Source organism: Lepus europaeus, chromosome 1 (genome assembly GCF_033115175.1).
Source record: "Lepus europaeus isolate LE1 chromosome 1, mLepTim1.pri, whole genome shotgun sequence".
Classification (NCBI taxonomy): Eukaryota; Metazoa; Chordata; class Mammalia; order Lagomorpha; family Leporidae; genus Lepus; species Lepus europaeus.
The window spans coordinates 70,565,708-70,589,878 of record NC_084827.1 but is presented as its reverse complement, the minus strand read 5'-3'; the positions used below and the strand labels follow the sequence as shown (position 1 = coordinate 70,589,878).

General features: G+C 36.6%; 1 protein-coding gene across 2 annotated transcripts in view; it reads left to right on the top strand.

Moving 5' to 3' along the window:
• Positions 1-24,171, top strand: part of DPP10 (dipeptidyl peptidase like 10) — a 791,529-nt gene that overhangs the window by 230,598 nt on the left and 536,760 nt on the right. The gene's annotated exons all lie outside the window — the stretch shown is intronic.

Below are 24,171 nucleotides of genomic sequence, written 5' to 3'. Positions count from 1 at the left end.
AACCAACTCAAAGTATCTCCAACTTTCTTTCTAGGCCTTAGTTTATTTGCCTTGCCCCACTAATTAAAGTATATGCATCCTTGCATGTGAGGCTTGGCTTCCCAGTGAATACCTACACCATATTTCTCAACATTCTACTTAGTATTAGCTGTATCACTCAGCTCTATGTCTTCTAACTTTCTTTATAGATAATTTTCCTCTACAGGAAATTCACAATAAAGTCATACACAAATTTCCACTTAATTTTGTATGCTTTTTCCTCAGTTACTAAATGTCTATTTCTATTATCTATCTATCCACAGTCATTGATGAGGATATGAATGATACTTTATATTCGTTTTGTATCTTTGTATGTGCTTTACATATTTCATACAGCAATAGTGTTGTGTACATATTATATTCTCAAATGATCTTATGTGATTGAATTTTTGATTCATGAGATATGCACCTACTTCGTTCTGCTTTTCATTGAGAAAATCACTCTTTCATTCACCATGTTATTTTATGATACTCTATACAGCTGGAGCAGGCTGAACATTTGCTGCATTAGAAAGCATTCTAGGGAGGAGGAAGGTGTATGGCCTTCTGATTGCGAGGCTTGTTTTTCTGACGTGGATGATTATTTGGATATCTTTGTCAACTCTCAGCTCTCTCCTGTATGCCTTTTCAAGAAGATGACCTTACCTGTCCCAAACTTTGTTTGAGTCAAGTTTATGCAAGCATCTGTGCTCTTTGTAATAATCTTGAAAGTCATTGACACTGTTGGGCTGGATTACTGTGTTTGGTGAAAGATTTATCTTGATGAATTATCTATGTTAATTATAAGAACATTTGTGGAATAATGATTGGAAAAGATTTGCTACCTGAACTAAGTATCCGGTAATTCAAGTAATTTCTCCCAAGTGATTCCTTAAAATGGAAATCATATAATCTGGCTCCTTCACCTTGAAATAATACACAAAATGTTATCATGGAAAAAGTCCCTTGGTAGTTATTGCCTCTTTACCGTTTATTCTTTGTTTGTTGCATTGTCACTTAAAGAGAAAAAAAGCCTTTAGTGTCAACAACTCCCACTGTGCTAGTTTTTTACTGTCCTGACATATGTCCTGTGTTTAAAAAAGGAATAAAAGGTTGCTGCTTCCACAGTCATTAGCTTTAGTTGTTGTAGTCAATCATCCATAGAGGTCACAGCCATATCAATTTTTTCCATCATCTTTGCACAAGCAATTCTAGCCATTGTTCTTGGTTATCATTAGAGGAAAAATGACTCAAGGAAACAGCCATGACTCAAAAGTGACAACAATTGTTGCCACTTATTTGAGAGAGGGTGCCACAATTGTATTGAGTAAAAAATAAAAATATGACAGGTTAGCACTATAAATGGAATTTTAGTCATATCAATGTCAAATAAGTTAATTAGTTTTAAATGCTTTCATTCACGAAATGATGTAACTGGCAGAGATTCTTAAATAAGATAAAAGTTCATCTTGTCTCAGATGACTTGATCACTTCTAGTTAGGCCATAGTTATGAAAGTCAGCAATATGATTTCATCCATTTGTTGTTTGATACATCTACAAAGTCAAGAATTAAAAGCAAAATACATTTGGCAATATTTGAATGCTCTTACTAGGTTATGTAACCTTGAAACAATTTTAACATGAGTAAGGATATCAAATTAACAAACTCTCTGTGAACAAATAAATTATAAATATAAGCATTTTTATATTTACTTTCATCTCACCCTCTATTTTCTATGCATTATATCATTTTAACTTAAGAATTTTCATTTATAATGTAGTTTGCATTTCTTACATTCTAATTCCAAAACGAGGTAGTGTGACCACAGTCATATATAATTATAAGCAATTGGAGTTACATTCCAAGTCTTTTGACATTTGATAAAAATGTAAAAATTGGGTTAAGTGGATGTGGATTACGAAACATACATTTCAATGTGGGCATCCAAGCATGATTATGAGAACTGTACACAAGTGGCCATACCCATTACAAGTTTTCTCAATAAACGGGCAGAAAGGGAATGATGTGGAAATTGTTACTCATGCTCAGCTTCCACTTTACTCCCAGACAAGATTTGTGCCAGGATAATTTTCCTCTGCTTTTGGCCAGAACTCTCTGATTACTGAAACTACTGCTGCTTTTAAAATGGTAGAAATCATTTAAACTATAATCGTATGTATTCCTATCAATGCCTTATATGAGTGAAATTGAACATCTTTTCATTTGATTATTGTTAACCCTATTTTACTGCTGGACTATGATCTTTTTACTTTTTATTTGTTGAACTCTTTCTTTAGTAGTGCCATTAATCCTTTGACTATAATGTAATTTTTTAACTATAATATAAATTTAAAATATGTTATCTCAAAGAAATTAAGTAAAAAATACCTCAGTAAGTTGCCGGCTTATTATCGTGAGGATTGATCTGGCAATGTAAAACACAGAACAAATATTTATGACTACTTTCTAATTTGATAGAGTGGTGATATTTATGAATACTTTGCTCATGACGATGGCCACCATGTAAATATTGCATATTATTTCAAAATTTATTCATGAGATTGACCTAAGGACGCCTGGTGTAAAAAACTAGGATGGTAATGTCACAAACACACACATATAGATCAATAGAAATTAAGACAAACATTTACAATCAATCAATTTTCAGAATATTCTTTGGAGAAAGGATAGTCTTTTCAATAAATAGTGCTGGAGAAAGTGCAGATTTTGAAATTTGAAACCTCACACCTTATACAAAATAACTTCAAAATGGAGCAAGACCTAAATGTAACAATTAAAAATACTAAACTACTAGAAGAAAATGTGGGGAAAACATGTCAAGGTATCAATAAAGGAAATTACATATTTTGATAAGACCCAGAAAAGCACAGAAAACAAAAATCAAAGCTGGACAAATGGGATTATATCAAACTCAGAAGTTTCTGCACAATAAGAAGAGACAGTTAACACAATGGGAGGGCGTATTTGCAATCCAATCATCTGACAAAGGATTGCTTTCCAGAATATGTAAAGAACTCTAAAAACTCAACAGCCATAAGATACCAAACAATCCAGTTAAGCATTTGAAAATGACATGAATAGGCATTCTTCAAGAGGAGAAATACTAATGACCAACCAATACATGAAAAAATGTTCGGCACTAGCCATTAGAGAAACACAAATAAAAACCACAATGAAATATTATCTCATTCTAGTTAGAATAACTATTATCAAAAAACAAAAAAATACTGGCAAAGATGTGGAAAAAAGGGAACCCCTGTGTACGCTTGGTCAAATATAAATTAGTAAAGCCATTCTGGAGATTAGTGTGAAGATCCCACAAAAACCTAAAACTAGATCTACCAAATAACCCAGCTCTATTCCACTTATGCACGCATATATGAAGATCATGAGGTCATCGTATGGAAGAGATACCTGACTTCTATATTGCATTATTCATAATAGCCAAGATATGGAATCAGTCTAGGCACCTAAGTTGATGGATGAAGGAAATGTGGTACACACACACACACACACACAGAATGGAATAGCATTCATTCATTAAAAAATGAAATCCAGGACCCAGAATTGTGAGGTAGCAAGTTAAACTACCACTTGCATCCTAGGCACCCCATATCAGAGTGGCAGTTCAAGTCCAGCTGCTATGCTTATGAGCCAGCACCTTGCTCATATGTCTGGAAAAAAGTGGGTGATGGTCCAAATACTTGAGTTCCTAAAACCCACAGACCAGGATGAAATTTCTGGCTCCTGACTTTCGCCTGGCCCAGATCTGGCTGTTGTGGTCACTTGGTAAGTGAACAAGAAGAAAATCTTATGCATGTGTATTGTTAATTTTCTAAAAAAACTGGTTTAGAGATTCTTTTGAATGTATATCTTTGGTTTTTAATTACATGTAATTTTTATCTTGTTCTTTTATCTGTCATTATATTAAACTGTTTCTGACTATTAGCACTGCTTAATAAATTAGAGTATTTCTTTCCATATAAATATATAATAAAACATATTACAGTGTATATAATTTATTAAACTGAGTCACCCCTGAAGAAATGCATTATTTAGTAGTTAAAAAAAATTCATAACATGTCCTTAACACAGTGAGAGTGCCTTAGAGGAGCTTATTCATGCAATAAATATGTATTTAACAAAATTGCTTAAAATGAATCACCTTAATGAATTTTTATAATTATTGTTCTTATTTAAGACTTAGATATATAATGCATAAATAACAGGATGTGTTTTTCACATAGGGTTGTGGTTTGTTTTTTAATGAAAATGGTAATATATTTTCTTTGTGAATATACAATAAAATGCTTTTTTGTGTCATTGAAATTCCTTCATAGGCTGTGGTGACCTCACACACAGTCTCTACACTATGCACAGCTACATTTCTACTTTGAGATTTAAAGGGACATATACAATTGGAAAACTTAATGTGATTTTCAAACTGAATATTGCACTCCTGTTTCAAGCATTTGGTTGTGAAATGGATCTCTTAAATTTTGACTTCTATGTTTCCAGTCAGATGTGTTCAAGAAAAAAAGTGCCATCTGAAATAGAGATGCTTCTCCACTTACGTCACTTTTGGAGATATATTACATAAAATGGGCAAGCCTCCCAAGACAACTGGGATAATTTTCTCATGGGTTTTATCACAAAGTAAAAACCACTGTAAGAGATGTACTTTCCATTTTGCTAAGTATTTATTCACATATAGATTTGTGCTGTTACTTTAGCATTAAGCACTTTGACGAAATAGTCTGAGTCATTGTCCTTGACCTTTTTTTGCTCTTGGTGCTCTTCTCTCTTCACTACTTCAGTATCATGTATTATAATTACTACAATTAATGTGTGTTTACACTGTGTCTAACATTAGCAAAAGTACTTCTTTTTTTATTTATTTTTTAATTTAATTTAATTTAATTTAATTTTTTATTTTTTGACAGGCAGAGTGGACAGTGAGAGAGAGAGAGACAGAGAGAAAGGTCTTCCTTTTGCCATTGGTTCACCCTCCAATGGCCGCCGTGGCTGGCACGCTGTGGCCGGCGCACTGCGCTGATCCGATGGCAGGAGCCAGGTGCTTCTCCTGGTCTCCCATGGGGTGCAGGGCCCAAGCACTTGGACCATCCTCCACTGCACTCCTGGCCACAGCAGAGAGCTGGCCTGGAAGAGGGGCAACCGGGACAGGATCGGTGCCCCGACCGGGACTAGAACCCTGTGTACTGGCGCCGCAAGGTGGAGGATTAGCCTATTGAGCCACGGCGCCGGCCAAAGGTACTTCTTTTAAGTACATTGCAGATAAATAAACTGAAACTATTTGATTTGAAAAAAAATGCACAAAGGAAATGGGTTGGAAGAATAATTATTTTTTCATTATATATGTATTCAATTTGTAAATACAAATAGTTAACATTGTAAACTACCATCTAAATTGTTATTGATTGAACATTTACAATGCAATACATGTGCATTCTTTAATTTTTTATATTTATGATTCATTAAACTTGTGTATTTGAATAATATTAAAATCATTCTTTGCTTTTTAAAATACTTTTCTTGCATCCCAAAGAATATTAAAATCTTAAACAGGCCAAGAAATATTTTTCACAACAATTCTTAAACTATTTAATTTTGAAAATAAAGGTTTAATTTTGGGGCCAATGCTGAGGTTTACTGGGTAAAGCTGCTTCCTGATGCGCTGGCATCGTATATGGGCACCAGTTGAAGTCCCAGCTGCTCCACTTCTAATCAAACTTCCTGATAATGCACCTGGGAAAATTGCAGAGGATGGCTCAAGTACTTGGGCCCCTGCACCCAGGTGGGAGACCCATAGGAAGCTCCTTGCTTCTGGATTCCAATTGGTCCAGCTTTAGCAGTTGTGGTCATTTGGAGAGTGAACCACTGAATGGAAGACATACCTTTCTTTCTTTCCTTTTCTTGTAACACTGCCTTTCAAATAAATATTTGAAAAATATTTAATTTTGGCTTGAAATCCATTAACAGTACATATTACAGTTTTCTTCATCTTTTTATTCTGAAGTTTGTAGTATATTAATTTATATGTTGGAAGTCCACGTGGATGTGACGTTATTTGATAAAAAATAACTTGAAAATAATTTTTATTTTATCACAACTGAATCAAAGTCCTTTATAATAATGCTTAGATTTTCCTGACTGGAAAATTTACAAGACCAATTGTGAGAGAAGAGAATGAATTCTGGACTGTAAATGTATTTCAGGTTAAATATTTTAAGAAAGTAGAAGTACATTTATATTTAAATTAATTTGTAATAAGCTTCCAGTTACATCTGCATGAAGATGTTGTCAACTTATCCTAAAATATCAAATATAATATGGGAAGAAATTTGTCAGGCACAATTTTTCAGGGCACTGAATACCAACCAAAAGTAGACAACAAGTTGCTAAAACAGTTACTCTTGAAATTGATGTAGAGCCAGCACTGTGGAACAGTGGTTAAGCCACCTCCTGAGACATTGGTATTATATATGAGTGTCAGTTCAAGTCCTGTCTACTCCACTTCTGATCCAGCTCCCTGCAAATTCACCTGGGAAATCATCAGGTGATGGCCCAAGTACTTGGGCCCCTGCAGCCCATGTGGGAGACCTGATGGAGTTCGAGGCCCCTGGCCTTGGCTTGGCCTAGTCCTGATCATTGTGGCCATTCAAGGAGTGAATCACAAAATGGAAGATCTTTCTCTTCATTTTCTCTCTGTAACTCTGCCTTTCAAACAACTAAAATTTTTAGACATAAGTATTGAAGCTGTAGGTTAGAAGAGTGAACATTCATGCCGTTCTTGTGAAGGCAGCTCCCATTTTCACTCACTATTCTTCTAAGGTGAGCAAGAAGTTTTAAGCTCTCATTGAAACCCATAGATTGGAGGATGCATATACCTGATTCAGTTTGGAGTAGTAAGAGAAAACCTATGCTTTGCTAGCTAAAATTGAAAACGCAGGTGAGATGAATTCTGAAGCACAGAGGTGTGTTAACCTAAGGCAGTGCTCCTGTTTAGTGAGGGCAATGAATCATCCAGATAATTAACCAACAGATTGTGGAGATAAGAGAGCCATAGAGGGGCTCAGATGAATTCTCCCTCTGTCACTGCCTGATATGGGAAGCTGTATACATCTGTTTGCATGATCTGAGAGGCATTTGAGAAATTCTGAAAAAAGACTTGAGAACTAGCTACAATTTTTTTTATAATTTTTTATTAATATGGACAATGGATTTCATGTATTTCATAGGTTCAATTTTAAAATAATAACCATTCTTACCTCCCTTCCTTTCCCTCTTTCTCCTCAACCCCTCCATTCTTCCTTTCTTTTTTCTTAATTTTTGCAAAAACACAATTTCAGCCCACTCTATAATCACAGGCTTAATGCACCACTACCGCAGGCTTAATGCACCACTAATCATAATACTCAAAAAGTGGAAATACCACAGCTCCACAACGGTATACACAAGGGCTAAAGACAATAATCACGTCAAAAGATGTCCATTTTCATCTGCACATTAATGTTTATTGCAGCTCAATTCACAATAGCTAAGACCTGGAACCAACCCAAATGCCCATCAACAGTAGACTGGATAAGGAAACTATGGGACATGTACTCTATAGAATACTATACAGCAGTCAAAAACAATGAAACCCGGCCATTTGCAACAAGATGGAGCAATCTGGAAAACATCATGCTGAGTGAATTAAGCCAGTCCCAAAGAGACAAATATCATTTGTTTTCCCTGATCTGTGACAACTAACTGAGCACCAAAGGGAAACCTGTGGAAGTGAAATGGACACTATGAGAAATAGTGACTTGATCAGCTCTTGTGCTGACTGTTGATGTACAATGTAATACTTTATCCATTTTAGTATTTTTTTTGTTCTAGTACTAGTGGTTGAAATCTGTAATTAACACACAATTATTCTTAGGTGTTTAAATCTTAACTGAAAAGTGATTCCGGTTAAATATAAGAATGAGAAAAAGAGAGGGAGGAGATATACAATTGGGGACATGCTCAATCGGACTTGCCCCAAATGATGGAGTTAGAAACGTACCAGGGGATTCCAATACAATCCCATCAAGGTGGCATGTACCAATGCCATCTCACTAGTCCAGGTGATCAATTTCAGTTCACAATTGATCACACTGATAGATCTAAGAGTCAAAGGGATCACACAAACAAGACTAATGTCTGCTAATACTAACTGATAAAACCAAAAAAGGGAGAGAAGAATCCAACATGGGAAAGGGGAGACACAGCAGACTCATAGAATGGCAGATGTCCTAAACAACACTCTGGCCTCAGAATCAGCCCTTAAGGCATTCGGATCTGGCTGAAGAGCCTATGAGAGTATTTTAGGCATGGAAAGCCAAGACACTCTGGAAAAAAAAAAAAAAAGAAGAAGAAGAAGACCTAAATGAAGGATCTCAGTGAGTGTGATCCCAGTGAAATAACGGGGCCATCAAGGTAGGAGGTACCTTTCTCTGAAGGGAGGAGAGAACTTCCACTTTGTTTATGACCCTGTCAGAATAAGATCGAAGTCAGCGTACCCTAAAGGCTTCCATAGCCTCGGCAACTCATGACTAGAGCCTAGGGAGATTACTGATGACATAAACAAGAGTGTTAAATTGTTAAATCAACATCAAGAGTCACTGTGTACTTACGTCCCATGTGGGATCTGTCCTTAATGGGTTGTCCAATGTGAAGTAATGATATAGCTTGTACTGAAACAGTATTTTTACACTTTGTGGTTAGGTGTGGGTGCAAACTGATGAAATCTTTACTTAGTATATACTGAATTGATCTTCTGTATATAAAGATAATTGAAAATGAAAAAAAGAACCTTGGTGTTAAATTGGAAATTACATAGAAAATTAATCAATCTTTTGTAAAAAATATCATGCAGGATCTCTGTCATTAATGTGCTGTACACTGTTATTTAATGCTATAACTAGTACTCCAACAGTATTTTTTCACTTTGTGTTGCTATGTGAGGGCAAACTGTTGAAATCTTTATATACACTAACCTGATTTTCTGTATATAAAGAGAATTGAAAATGAATCTTGATGTGAATGGAAGGGGAGAGGGAGTGGGAAAGGGGAGGGTTGCGGGGGGGAGGGAAGTTGTGTGGGGGGGAAACCATTATAATCCATAAGCTGTACTTTGGAAATTTATATTCACTAAATTAAAAAAAAAGATGTCCATTTTCATTCATATATGTTTTTTGTATTGTATATTAACTATTACATTCCAGAGAAAATAAATGAAGGCTGTCTTTTGGGGACCAGCTTATTTCACTAAGCATAATGGCTTCCAGTTCCAAAAGATAGGATTTCATTCTTTTTTATGACTGAATAGTATTCCATCATGTATCTATACCACCTTTTCTTTATCCAGTCATCAGTTGATGGAAATCTGTATTGACTCCATGTCCTAGCTATTATGAATTGAGCTGCAATAAGCAAATAATACAGATAACCCTTTCATATACTTATTTAATTTATTTTGAGAAAATTCCCAGGAGAAGGACTGGGTCATATGGCAGATCTATTTACATATTTCTGAGTAATCTCCAAACTGTCTTCCATTATGATTTCTACTAGTTTACATTCCCAACAATGATGTATTAGGGTACCTTTTTCTCAGCATCCTCGGCAGAATTTTTTTTTTTTTAATTTTTGGATGATAGCCATTCTAATATGGGTGAAGTGATATGTCATTTGTTTTTTATTTGCATTTCTCTGTTGGCTAGTGATCCTGAGCATTTTTTATGTCTATTGGCCATTTGCATTTCATTAATTGAAAAATACCTATTTCTTAACTGGATTTTTTGTTTTGTTGTTGAATGTCTTGAGCTCTTTATGGATTGTGAATATTAATCCTCTATCAGTTGCATAGTTTGAAAAAATTTTTCCATTCTGTTAGTTACCTCTTCACTTTATTGAGTGCTTCCTTTGCAGTGCAAAAGCTTCTCTGCTTAGAGTAATCCCATTTGTCTATTTTGACTTTGGTTGCCTGTACCTGTGCCTTTTTTCCAAAAAGTCTTTGCCTATGGCAGTGTTTTGCAGAGTTTCTGTAATGCTTTTCTCTAATACTTTGATGGTATTGGGTTGCAGATATAGATACTTGATCCATTTTGAGTTTTTTTTTTTTTTAATGAAATGTAAGGGGTTTTGTATCATACTTCTGCACTTGTAGATCCAGTTTTCCCAACACTATTTATTGAAGAGACTGCCCTTTCTCCAGGGATTGATTTTAGTTCTTTTGTCAAAGATTAATTGGTTGTAGCCCTGTGGATTAATATCTAGTGTTTCTATTCTGTTCCATTCTACATATCTATTGCTATGGCAGTACCAGGCTGTTTTGATTATTATTATTCAAGTTGAGGAAGGTAAGCACCTTATGAAAACAAATAGTTTTAAAAGAATTTTGAACAATAATTGAATACTAAATCATAAATACATGACAGAGATTCCTAGAAAGACATAAAATGTATAATAATAACAAATATAAAATCAAGTATAGAATCAGTAGCTGCACACATGATAAAGACAGATTACACACTTAAGTTCAAGGAGTTAAAGAAACACAGAGATATAAAAAATTCCATTAGTTGGTATATTTTCTAAAATGTTGTTTTTTTTTATAAGAAGGTTTTTTTTTTTTTTTTTTTTTTTTGACAGGCAGAGTGGATAGTGAGAGAGAGAGACAGAGAGCAAGGTCTTCCTTTTTGCCATTGGTTCACCCTCCAATGGCCGCTGCGGCCACATCATGCTGATCTGAAGCCAGGAGCCAGGTGCTTCTCCTGGTCTCCCATGCGGGTGCAGGGCCCAAGGACTTGGGCCATCCTACACTGCCTTCCCGGGCCATAGCAGAGAGCTGGCCTGGAAGAGGGGCAACCGGGATAGAATCCGGCGCCCCAATCGGGACTAGAACCCGGTGTGCCAGCGCCGCAAGGTGGAGGATTAGCCTGTTATGCCACGGCGCCGGCTCTAAAATGTTAAGTTTTAACCAAAACTTCTGAAGTATTCAAAGAAACATGAAAATTTGACAAAGTCTCAAGGGCATTGCACTAATAGAAAATGACTCTTCCTAAGGCCAAGTATGGAATCATTATGAAAAATTCAAAACAGCTATGTATTTTAAAGAATTATGAAAACGATTTTGAAAAAAATAAAGAAAAAGTGCTGGAGTTTTACTGTAGCAAGTAAAGCTGCCTCCTGCAACACTGGCATCTCACAGGGTCGCTGGTTTGGCTTTCAGCTGTTCTACCTCTGTTCCAGCTCCCTGGTGATGGCCAGGGAAATCAACAGAGTATAGCCCAAGTGCTTGGGCCACTGCACCTATATGGGAGATCCAGGAGAAACTCCTGGCTCCTGGCTTTCAACCTGCTCAGCTCCAGCCTTTGCAGCTATTTGGAGACTGAACCAATGGATGGAAGACTTTTCTCTCCCCCTCCCCGTCTCTCTCTCTCCCTCTCTCTATGTGACTCTGCCTTTCAAATAAATAATTAAATCTTAAAAGGAAAATAAAGGATATAGGGGTGAAAGTTCTGGCATAGTGGGTTAATTTGCCGCCTGCATGCTATATTTGTGCCAGTTCAAGTCCCAGCTACTCAACGTTCAATCCAGCTCCCTGATGATGCACCTGGGAAAGCAGTGGAAGATGGCCCAAGAACTTGAGCCCCTGGCACCCATGTTGAAGACTTGGATGAAGCTTCTGGTTCCCGGCTTCAGCCTTGCCCAGCCCTGGCCTTTGAGGCCATTTGGAGAATGAACCAGCGCATGAAAGATATCTCCCTCTTGATCTCTCCCCTTTCTCTGTAACTTTACCTTTCAAACAAATAAAAAATAAGTCTTTAAAAAAGAGGGAATGAAGTGCTCCATAAATTACAAACATGATGATAAATATATAAAAGATTGAGTCTGTGTTCTTGTGCATGTGTAAAATTATTTTCTTGTTTTGAAAAATTAGATAATTTGAAGCAAGAACCATGAGATTGCATTTGTAGAGTTATTTATATTCATAAATATGTATTTTAATATATGTATTAATAATATAAAATAGTAGAGTAAGAATGTAAAATAACTCCATTGTAGGAAAATTAAATCATCCTTAACATGAAGTAGATTTTAATAAGTTATACTTACTTATCGTAATCCCCACAGCAAATACATATACACAGATACACAGGATCAGTCAGAAGCACACAAAATAGGAGTTAAAAGGGTAAAGTAAAACTATTTGCTTAAGTAAAAAATAGGCAGTTGATGATAAACAAGAGGAGCAAAAAAATGACATGAGATATACTAAGGCAAAAAATGGCAAAATGACAGGCCTGAATACAACCATTTCAATTCTAACTGACTGAGAATGGCCCTAGCACTGTATTCAAAAACAGAAGAGGGCATGTGGCCTAGTAGGAACAAGTGCATGACCTGGCAGGTAAATCACCAGCCTTGCCTGTCAGAGTACCAGGTTCAATTCCTGGCTCCACCTCCTGACTCCAGATTCCTGCTAATGTAGTGATGGGAAGCAGTGATGGTAACTCAGGTAATTAGGTTGCTGCCAGGTGTGTTGGAATCCTAGATTGAGTTACGGATTCGTGGCTTCTGAAAATAATGGCTTTTGTGGATTTTGAGGGAATGAACCAGGGGATGGGAGCTCTTTCTATCGGTTTGATTCTGTGCCTCTCAAATAAATAGATACAAAGTATGCCTTTTCATAGATAACAAGACAGATCTGACTCTGTTCTGTATATAAGAGATGATATTCACTTTAGACTGAAAGACAAAAGGAAACTTTAAGTAAATTGACTATAATCCAGATTGGGGCAGGTGATTGGTTCCCGGCTTTGGCACCCATAAGGGATGTTGTAAGCATTCGGGGAGTTAACCAGGGGATTGGATTTCTCAGGGGATTGGGTGTGTGTGTGTGTGTGTGTGTGTGTCTGTGCGTTTCTCTCTCTCTCTGTTTCTCTCCCTCCCTCTCAAATACATACATAAATGAATATCCTTTAAAAACAAAATAATAAAATGTGTAAGAGAGCTGTAGGGGTCACATTAAAATCAGACAAAGATATACTTTATAAGGTGGAAGATTACTAGTTACAAAGAAGAAACCTTTTAAAAAAGCTTCACTACATGAAGAAAATAATAAGGACTGAGGTTTATATGATAACTTTTTGTATTGCTACCTAACAATTTTTGTGGTTTTTTTTTTAATTTAAAACTATTCTGAAATAAAATGTTAAATAAAGTATACCAACACTATAAGTTTAGAATGTATGGAACAAAAACAGAGAATTGAAAAAAGTAGAAATTCAGCATTTACAATTGGGATTTCATTTCTCTCTCTTTTTAAGATTTAGTTATTTAGGATATCAGTGTTATAGACAGAGAGAGACAGACAGAGAGAGACAGAGATCCTACATCAGTTGGTTTGCAATGGTCAACACTGGACCAGGCTGAAATCAGGATACAAGAGCTTCCTCTGGGTCTCCCCCATTTGTGGCAGGGGTCCAAACACTTGGGGCATCACTGATTTTTCCAGACCGTTTAGCAGGGAACTGGATCAGCAGCATAGCAGTTGGGATATGAACCAGGGCCCATATGGGGTGCCATTGTAAGTGGAGGCTTTACGTGCTATTCCAAAAAGCTGACCCTGTTTCACTTCTCTAAATGATTGATAGAACAAAAAGAAACTATGGGGCTGCCATTAGGGTGTTGCTGGTAAAGCCACTACCTGCAACAACAGAGGCATCCCATGTGGGCACCAATTCAAGTTTCAGCTGTTCTACCTCTGATCCAGCTCTTTGCCAATGGCATGGGAAAAGCTGCAGAAGATGGCCCAAGCATTTGGGGACCCCAACCACGTGGAAGAACCATCATAATCTCCTGGCTTCTGGCTCCTGACTTCAACCTGACCCACTCCCGACCATTAGTGCCATACGGGAAATAAACCTGTGGATGAAAGATCTCTCTGTCTCTGTCTCTCGCTCTCTCTGTGTAACCCTTTCAAATAAATAAATAAATATTATAAAAAGAACAAACTAAATAAGTAAATATATAGACAACTTAAAAATTATATTAATAAACTCTATTTAATAGACATTTGTAGCTACAGTACATTCTTTTCAGGCATGGAAGGTTCTCAAAGATGGACTATGTACTGGGCAGTAACTATCATCTTAATGAACTTAAAAGTTGGACTGAAATCATATGAACTGAGTTCTTAGATACCTATCGAATCTTGTTAGGCATCAAAAACAGATTGATGTTTCGAAAACATTAAAAATTTGAAAATCAAATCACAACTTTCTATATCCATTGTGAAAGAAGACCCCATAAGTATGCAAGGAAAATATTGACCTGACTGAAAATAGAAATATGAAATATAAAAAAAAACTACACAATTTAGGGGCTCATGTTGTGGAGTAATGGGTTAAGCTGCTGCCTAGAGTGCCAGGATCCCATTTGGGTGCCTGTTTGAATCCTGGCTGCTCCACTTCCAATTCAGCCCCCTGCTAATGCACCAGGGAAAGCCGTAGAAGGTGACCAAGTCCTTGGGACCTTGCACTCAAATGGGAGACCCAGAAGAAGCTCCTGGGATTCTGCTCTCACCTCACTCTCCATAGCTGGCGTATCTTATTGCTCTTGGCTACGAGGGTCATGTGTGGTCTCTGTGCTGGTTTCTGTGCATCTGTCCTTCCTATGTTGCTCCACAGTGTCCCTCTTTATTCTGTAGAATTTCCACTGCAAATTTCTCTCCAAGTCTTCCCTGGAAATGCACTTCCTCTGCTCTTTATCCTCTTTTTCTAAAGCAGTATGTCTTTTTCCTTTCAGCCAGTTTGGAATCCTTCTGTCTTATTTTTTGAATAGACTAACATATTTATTTCAGGTTAATTTATATCTGAGAACAGTAACTATGAAAACTTCAACATAACGATAACGATATTTTTTTCTATAGCACTGTTTTATGAAATGTTTGAATATACTGGAATTTGAAAGAAAAATTGGTGGAGTGGCCAGTGCCACGGCTCAATAGGCTAATCCTCCCCTGCGGCGCTGGCACACCAGGTTCTAGTCCCGGTTGGGGTCCCGGATTCTGTCCTGGTTGCTCCTCTTCCAGTCCAGCTCTCTGCTGTGGCCCGGGAGTGCCGTGGAGGATGGCCCAAGTGCTTGGGCCCTGCACCCACATGGGAGACCAGGAGATGGACCTGGTTCCTGGCTTTGGATCAGCGCGGTGCACCCGCCACAGCGCACCACCAGAGCAGCCATTGGGGTGTGAACCAATGGCAAAGGAAGACCTTTCTCTCTGTCTCCCTCTCACTGTCGACTCTGCCTGTCAAAAAAAAAAAAAAAAAAAAAAGAAAGAAAAAAAAAAGAAAGAAAGAAAGAAAAAAGAAAAATTGGTGGAGCACCATATCTACTATCAACATTGAAGGTTGATAGTAGTTTACCTTATTTGTGACATCTATATACATGCAACATTGATCTACATATATAGTACCATTTAAATTGAAGTAGGCAACATCATAGTATAGCATTTGTAAATGCTTATGCATGCAACTCTACTCATATTTTATTCATTTAATTGGATTATGTTTTACTATTTTTTAGACTTATTTATTTATATGAAAGTCAGAGTTAAACAGAGAGAGAAGGAGAGGTAGAGGCAGAGAGAGAGAGGTCTTCCATCCGCTGGTTCACTCCCTAATTGGCTGTAATGGCCAGAGCTGTGCCGATCTGAAGCTAGGAGCCAGGAGCTTCTTCCAGGTCTCCCACACAGGTGCAGGGGCCCAAGGACTTGGGCCATCTTCTACTGCTTTCCCAGGCCATAGCAGAGAGCAAGATTGGAAGTGGAGCATATGGGATGCCAGCACTGCAGGTGATGGCTTTTGCTCTATGCCACAGCACCAGCCCCACTATTTGCTTTTAATCCCAGTCTTTCCTCCCTCCTTTGTAATTTATTTTTTATGTGTTTGTTTTTTGTCTTAAATTGTCTTGGAGAATGTCACATATTTCAGATCAGACTTTTTCTCATTTGTGTTGCTTGCTTTTTTCCAAGACCACTTTAAATATTGCATACTGGAAGTTGAATTTAAGAAATTAATTAAGCCATTGTGACACTTGAGATACCCACATCCTGTACCAGAGTGCCTGGAATGGAGTGGTCTCTTTTACTGCTTTCCAAGGCCATAGCAGAGAGCTGAATTGGAATTGGAGCAGCTGGGACTTGAACTAGAGCCCACATCATTGCCGGCACTGCAGGCGGTGGCTTTACCCACTAAGCCACAGTGCCGAGACCTGTTGTTGGTTTTGTAAAAGCAATTCAGAAGTTGCTCTATATATTTTACATTGCATCACATCTCTGAACACATTTTGGCGGAAAGTTCATTTATTAGGATGCTGAGTTTGATGATTTGATTAAGGATGTGCTCATCAGATCTCTCCATTACAGGAGTATGTTCTTTTGAGTTGAGCAAGTAATCTTTAGATGCTCAATTCAGTGCACACTTCTCAACTACAACCATTCACTGAAGGATTTGAAAATACATTTGTAACATTTACGTAAGTTAGATTTTAAATTGGAACTTACATAATTGTGATTGTTTTCATATTCCTATCATTCAGGTTATATTTTTATATATCATTTTATGAAAATGAATTTCCCCTTATCAGATGTCAATAAGTACATATCTCCTTTAAAAAGTTAAGGAAATACTAATATTTATCTTTTTCCTTTTTCCTTACCTGCCATTTTATTAAGAGGCTATATTTATGGTAAATGCTTGTCCTTTTCTGCTTTCCTTCTGTTTCCCCCCCCTCCCTCTCTTCCTCTTCCCCTCCTATTTGTCCCCTCTTTTTCCCTCTCCCTCTTTTCCTCCCTCTCTCTCTCTGTTTGTGGACACATTACATTTTACTATCAGTCTCAATTCCAAGTTCAGAAAGAATTAATCCTTTCTCCAAAAGACTTTGTTGTAGTGGATTTAGGGAGCTAGTATTTTAAAAAACAACATTGAGAAGTAAAACACATATATGGCTTAAAATTATGTATATATGTATATAAATATACATTTTAAATTCACACATTAATTTTAACACTCAATCTTAATAGTTTCTTCCTGAAATATTTTGTATTTGGAATCTCTGTTTTCTTCTCTAGAAAATTTTTATTCCTGATAAATATTAGAATATTTACTTAGTTCATCACCTTATAATATTCATACTTCTTTCACAGTTATAATAGAATTTTAGTAATAACATAATTGGATGAACTACAATCCTCTTTGAATATAAGAATATAAGTAAATGCCATGAAACAACTTAGACAAAAGTCATTTAAAATAATTATCATCTTAAAATAATTTAAAAGTCACAGAGTAATTTTATGTTAGTCGTTGCATTAATTTTCCTATGAAATTAGATTGACTTGTCTTCCATTTTATGATAGTCTTTGCTTTTTATTTGATTACATGTAATTTGTGAAACTTTTCTGTAGTTCAAATCTCAAAGACTATATTTTGAAAAAAAAAAAAACACACACACACACAGAAAAGTTTCACTGTATTCTATGCATTTTTGGAATGCTAGTTGACCTATAGCATTTTCAAAACAATTACTTAGGGACAGGAGTTTGGCACAGAGGTTAAGATGGTGATTAGGATGCCCACATCTGGTATTGGGGTATCTTGATTTGAGTCTGGCTGTGCTCTTGGTTCCAGGTTCCTGCCTATGTACAACCTGGGGACAGCAGGTGATGGCTTCAGTAGTGGGATACCCATATTGAGTTTCTAGTTCTTGCTTTGACCCAGCCCAGTCATTTAGGAATGTGAACCAGTAGTTGGGAATATGGGAGTGTGCAAATGCTATCTCTTGCTCTCTCCCTCTCTCCCCTCTGACCCCCCTCTTAGATAACAAACTATAAAAACCCACAATTGGTTAATTCAAAACTTTTGGGTATTCCTTCCATGGTAAAAGACTCATATCTTTACAGAGCCAGTAAATTCTTCAGTGGGAAGTGCAAAATAGAATTATTTATAAGATTTGGTATATGATTTAAAATTTTTTATAAGAAAATGAATAAGTATGAACAAGATTTTTATATGACAACAGTTTCAGTTTAATTAGTATTGTATAGCAGGTGTTTTGTGAGGAAGACTTAAAAGTGTTTGGGAGAAACTGAACAAATCGATGCTTATTTATTTGACATTTCCAGGAAGTTCATGGAATGAAAAGTTATTGCTAGTTTTTTATTTTTTTTCCTTCTTGCACAACTTGCAGGAGTAATGAAGCCTTATGGACACAGCCAGAGAAGTCACTAAATTCTGAGGATATAGGCATACACTTTTATGTTGTACATGGCTTATATTATGTAACTTGCATTGTAAGTTTCTGGGGGATTGGTTTTGATATTCACCATTCATCCCGAATTCCTTTCTTTCCTGTACGTTGCTATTTTTATAGTTTCTTCATTATTCTTATCATCTCAGGTTTATTTTTTAATCTAATTGCAGAGATAGGCTAACCTTTTAGACAGTTATTACATCTCACTACACATTAACCTGATCATCTGCAATGAAACACAGAGGGCAATAGGCTTTATGGCTAAAAATGATCTAAATTTTTAAAAAATGAGCTTTTACTCCAAGTAAATACTTACTTCAATGTCCAGGTTACACTGCCGAAGTTATGCAATTCAAATGAAAGAGGCTTTCAGGAATAGGTAAAGAGTGGGAAGGGGTGGTGCTGGCACCCAGGTTCTAGTCCTGATTGGGGTGCCGCATTCTGTCCCGGTTGCTCCTCTTCCAGTCCAGCTCTCTGCTGTGACCCGGGAGTGCCGTGGAGGATGGCCCAAGTGCTTGGGCCCTGCACCCGCATCGGAGACCAGGAAAAGCACCTGGCTAGTGGCTTCGGATCCGCACAGCATGCTGGCAGTAGCGGCCATTGCGGGGTGAACCAACAGAAAAAGGAAGACCTTTCTTTCTGTCTCTCTCTCTCACTGTCCACTCTGCCTGTCAAAAAATAAAAAAAATAATAATTAATTAATTAAAAGAAGGGGGCTAGTGTCTAGGGACTATATGTTGTCTGTAGACAGTTGCTACATCCATTGATCAAACTAATGCTTATAAAGATTTTCTTTTTGCATAGGAATAAATTAAAATGGATATGGTATGAAATTTATATAATTTTAACTGCCTTCTAATTAAAACATTCTAGATTCATGAACCATAGCTCATATCTTGGTAGTTTGACTTAAAAGAGCAGACTTTGAAGAACAAAAAAATGTTTTGTAAAAACAAGCGTGTACTTGTGGGGTCACTAAAATTTAAATCTGTTCAGAATTCTGCTCAGTGAGTTTCAACTAATATTTTCATCTGAATCCTTGCAGCATTATTAGTCTAGGGTTGGAGTCTTTTCCCTTTCAAGTGAATCTGGGTGGCTGAATTAGGCATTTTCCTTGCCAGAAGACTGGGACATATGTGATCTACTTAATGGAGAGCAAATACCTGGGATTACTCATCCTTGTCTAATTAATGAATTGAAAAGTGCTTCCCTCTCATATTTTTCAACATGTCATTTATGATAAATAAGACCTTTAACAATTATTAGGAGAGGAGATGCAGACATTCATTCATTCTAGATAAAGTAGTTGAGTACTTCTTTGCATTATTATAGGGAATTGAGTTGAGAATTCATGTTCTATCAGGGCACAGTGCAGTATTCATGACTATTTGTAATGTGTTTATACTTAGACCATAAGTAATTCCTCTTAATGTACTAACATCAGGTATTCTGCCACATGTGATTTCCTTTTCCTGAGCTGTGTCAGTGTGGGTACCATTGCCAAATCCTTGTTCTATGTTATCCTCTATCTAAAGGCCATCCAGCACTGTACCATGCAGCCCTCCAAACCCCACTACAACTAATGAGACCTAAGAAACTCATCTGTGCAGGTGACAGTTGTCAGTAGGCTAGTCATGAGGTTACCCAGGGACCTCACTCAAGATTGCTCTACTAAATAATGATTGGTCAGCTATTCAGTAAATCCTGCAGTATTTCAATGTAGAGAATAGTGAAGGCAGGTATAAAGAGATACACAGAAAACGTTACTAAACAGAGGCCATGAGCCTGCAAACTCCATGAAATTGAGCGATGTGAATATCAACATGCAGAAAATAGTGGCAGAGTTCTCTCCATCCAGTGAGGTTTGTTCATATTAGATTTCTGTCTTTACATTTTCTCTGTTTTTAAAATAGTTTATAAGAAGAAAACATTACTTTCATGATTGGAATGATATATTCAAATTACACAATGTTTCTAAAAATTTTAAAACTCACTAGTTTTATTTAACAGACTTTTCCTTTGTATATCATCATGACACTGCAAAAATGACACCATCTGTGATTTTTATGAATGAAATGCTGATTGGGCTAGTTAAAAAAACAGTTTTCAGGATATCCTAGTTAGGCAACTCCAAAAGCCCAATTACTGAGCCAGATGTAGGCTTCTACAATGTGTTTCAGTTAGGGGCAGTCGTAAACAGGGATAAGGTCAAGTCTGTTAGTCATCAAATTCAATTCCTATTGCACACATTTTGTTTGTTTGACTTTTTCTAAGAGAGGTAGTTCTATGACTGAATTTTTTTCTACCTACATTTCTCTGTCATAATTGATATCTGATTTCTGACTAGAGCCCATGGAATTTGATATATGTGTCTTATTCAGTGGTCCAAGAAGTTAAAGATGCACATTTTATTCTGAGAAAGAACCTGGAGCTTTTTCCTTCCATTCAGTGCAAATTTAGCTAATGCCAGGTTTATTCAGGAACAATTTGAGTGATTAACAAAAACTGTAGTTATCATGCCCCAAATTCATTCTTTGTAGGACTGGATTTAAAAACCTGATTTTAGCCCAAGCATATTTTGGAAATAATTTAGTCTAACCCTTTTCTTATAAAGGTGAATGAATGCTTTCTAAGACAAGTAAACTAATTGTCAATATTATACTAAAGTACATGGCAGAGTCTAGCTATGTTCTGTCATTTCTACCTATTTTTAGTTCTATGATACTTTAGGAGAGGTAAATTTTCATTGATCTCTTATCATAATATTTAATATATTCCCCAATTGGTCTCCACCATAATAGGAGACTAATTAATGCTATTTCAATGAATACTGAATACATACCATAACATATATCAAAGAAGCATATGATTTGCTTTTGGAAAACTTTTTCCTATAGTGTACATTGTTATGACAATATGTGATACTAGTATATAGTTAAAATCAAAGAACCCTTACTATAAACATGAATTATACCTGACGTTTTACTGAGATTTGTCCAAAGAAAGTATTATAAAATTAGTTTTGTTGGCCGGCGCCGCGGCTCACTAGGCTAATCCTCCGCCTTGAGGCGCCGGCACACCGGGTTCTAGTCCTGGTCGGGGCACCGATCCTGTCCCGGTTGCCGCTCTTCCAGGCCAGCTCTCTGCTATGGCCCGGGAGTGCAGTGGAGGATGGCCCAAGTGCTTGGGCCCTGCACCCCATGGGAGACCAGGAGAAGCACCTGGCTCCTGCCATCGGATCAGCGCGGTGCGCTGGCCACAGCGCGCCAGCCGGGCGGCCATTGGAGGGTGAACCAATAGCAAAAGGAAGAACTTTCTCTCGTCTCTCTCTCTCACTGTCCACTCTGCCTGTAAAAATAAGTAAATAAATAAATAAAATAAATAATTAAAAAAATTAGCTTTGTCTTTCTAAATATTTACTATCTCACAAGAAGTCAAGAGAGAGAGAGAAAGTGAGAGAGAGAGAGAGAGAGAGAGAGAGATCTAAGTAGAAAATGATGAGTTACTGAGAACTTTTAGCAAGGCATGCATCAAAGACCAAACTGAAAGCCCCTTTTTCCCAGATCAGATAAGGATGCAATGCTGTCATTAGGAAGAGGCTTGGAAAAAAGCACTGTTGGGAGGCAAAATATCTAGAATCCATCTGATAACTGATGATTGTTAAATGGGGATGGATTTTTTGGCAGTGCAACTGCCAAGATCAACTTCGACTTTTCCTGTATCTTTGGGAGACTTCATTATTATCTCAGAACCTATCATTTCTGGTGCCCTTTCTTATTTTGTAACCCTTGCTTGTTCTTGCAGTCTACGATCCTGTTGTTACCCTGTCCTTAGTTACCTTTTTTCTTGGTAAAAGATGTATTTTCCTCTGCTCAAATTTCTGCTTTGTATGTCCTAATTAGCCTTTCATCATCAGTTTATCCTTCTCTCCTTTCCTTCCTCCTTAACTTCTTTCCTTCTTAAAATTTTTCCCTTTTTTCCTGCATATAATTATTCTGTCTCAGCACCTGTTCATATGCTTTAGGCAATTTCATTTTTTATGATCATTTGGTTTTATTGATTGCCTATACATCATTCAAGTTCACCTCTGCTGGAAAATTTCCAGCTCCATCACGGACCAGGCATTTACAGTAACAGCTGCCTCTGTATCTGCATTTTAGCATCTGTGCTCATGTACATTAATCCTTTATTAATGGCCGTTTCTAAAGGGTTAATCATTAAAGTCTGTCTCTGTGCATATGATATCTGATAAAGTGAAATGAGAAGTAACAAGGTCTATATTAATTAAAAGGTCCATTAAGGGCTCAATGCCAAGAATTGAATAGACAAAAGCTTGCCAAGTACACAGGTCCAGAAGCTTAATTGTGCCTTTCTTTAGCAAGAGTTCTATAAGCTGTGTTCTCAAATATATGACCTTTCTTTAATTTTGTGCTAATGTATAAAATGAAGGTCATATTTGTTTTTGTGTTTTCATGACATATATGCATGTATGTCATAATCGAGCTTGTGTATATATATGTGAAATTATAGTTCATGGCTTCATGTCAGTACAAAATAGATTGTGCACATGGATCTGTCTGCATATCTTATATATATAATGATGTAAATATATGTGCATTCAAATTTATTTTAATGGAAAAACATTTGAGAATATTTACAATGAGTTTTTTTTTTTTTTTTTTTTTTTTTTTTTTTAGTGAATATAAATTTCCAAAGTGCAGCTTATGGATTACAAAGGCTTTCCCCCCAACAACTTCCCCCCCCACCCGCAACCCTCCCCCCTCCCACTCGCTCTCCCCTTCCATTCCCATCAAGATTCATTTTCAATTCTCTTTATATATAGAAAATCAGTTTAGTGTATATATATATATATACATATATATATATATATTTCAACAGTTTGTCCTCCCATAGCAACACAAAGTGAAAAAATACTGTTGGAGTACTAGTTATAGCATTAAATAACAGTGTACATCACATTAATGACCGAGATTCTGCAAGATATTTTTTTAAAAAAAAGATTATTTTTCTATGTAATTTCCAATTTAAAACCAAGGGTTTTTTTTTTCATTTTCAATTATCTTTATATACAGAAGATCGCTTCAGTATATACTAAGCAAAGCTTTCATCAGTTTGCACCCACACTTAACCACAAAGTGTAAACATAGCATTATGTATTCTATTTCTAGAATTTCACTATTTTGCTGTACAACCTCTAAAGTAATCATTACACAAAACTTAAAGCAAAACAGTAAACTTGAAGTCATCTATGTATGTTTTCTGAGAATATCAGGATAATTAGACTGAAGAGTATTTTTTTCCAAAACTTAAATTATATTTTGATACTTACAACTAGATTACATTAAAGAAAGTGTGTATGTTGCCATGAAATGGTCACTCCAATGGCTGTTGAGGAACCATTTTTCATAACCAAATCACAATGGTAAGTAATGATGTGGATTCAATGTTGGTAAAATTCAATGTTGATAAAAGATCCAGTCCACATTTTCTGGTTCCCTGTTGTACAGTAAAATGTGCTCTGGGATTTCAGATAAAGGTTAATCAAAGTATTTATTCCTTTATTCTTATAATTTGCTGATGCAGTTTCATAACCATTTCAAGCAGAAAATGATGTAGCTGGGCCAGCGCCGCAGCTCACTAGGCTAATCCTCCGCCTGTGGCGCCAACACCCCAGGTTCTAATCCTGGTTGGGGTGCAGGATTCTGTCCCAGTTGCTTCTCTTCCAGTCCAGCTCTCTGCTGTG